Below are 1,043 nucleotides of genomic sequence, written 5' to 3'. Positions count from 1 at the left end.
CCCCTCTGGGTTTCCTGTCCCTCTCCTCCTCAGAAAACGCTCCGGGACAAGGAGCTGGAGGGGCTGCAGGTGAAGATCCAGCGCCTGGAGAAGCTGTGCCGGGCRCTGCAGACGGAGCGCAACGACCTCAACAAGAAAGTGCAGGACCTGTGCGCTCACACGGAGCCGCTGGAGCCGCTCAAAGACCCCGCCCGCGACTSCTCCGAGCCCGGGGGGAGCTCTCAGAGCAGCTCCCAGGAGTGCCCGAGCTCCGGAAAAGCCACACCCARCCCGGGAGAACTGAGCACGGCAGCGCCGGGGCACAGCGGCACCGAGGAGGGCGAGTGAGCCCCGGGCAGGGCCGAGGTGGGCGCAGGGAGGGAGGGAGGGGGAGCTGGGAGCTGCTTTCACCTCCATCTGCTGCTCCTCTGCCTCTCCCGGGACAGGGCAGGGCTCAGCCCTCCTTGGGGATGTGACATTTCCTAGTTTAGGGGTTTTTTTGGAGGGTTTTTTTTAAGATTTTATATATATATATATATATATATAAATATATATATGAGATATATAAAAACGTGCAGGGCAAGGTACACTTGAACTGTGGATATCCATGAGAAGGAGAAGGGCCCTGCTCCCTGGGGGAATCCCAATCCATGGAGCCTCGATGGATCGTCCCTCGTGTCACTCTGGGCAGGCTGTCACCTCAGGAAAGCAGCTCCAGGGACAAGGGGACATCACAGCTGGGAGAATTCCAGAACATTCCCAGCGCTGGATTCTCCCTCTTCCCGAGGGCACCGAGGCCGTTCCTCTGCTCTCTGTGGGTTCTGTGGATGGAATGGGGATGAGGAGAAGCAGGAATGGGGTTCCTGGTCCTTCCCTCAGCATTTTTGCTCTTGCCAGGCCCTGCTGTCTGAACCGCCTTACGATTCACAGTTGCCTCTTTGCTGAACGCACACGTGCACACAAAGTGTATTAAACAGTTAATCCAAAGCTCGCTCTCATTCCCAAGTGTTTTCTGCATCGTTGTGCACAGGGAGAGGGGAGTGCCCACCCCTGAGCCCCTGTGC

This window comes from Malurus melanocephalus, unplaced genomic scaffold (assembly GCF_030028575.1).
Source record: "Malurus melanocephalus ecotype Western Australia unplaced genomic scaffold, MMel_1.1 scaffold_3825, whole genome shotgun sequence".
In the NCBI taxonomy this organism is placed as follows: Eukaryota; Metazoa; Chordata; class Aves; order Passeriformes; family Maluridae; genus Malurus; species Malurus melanocephalus.
This window is presented reverse-complemented; position numbering follows the sequence as displayed.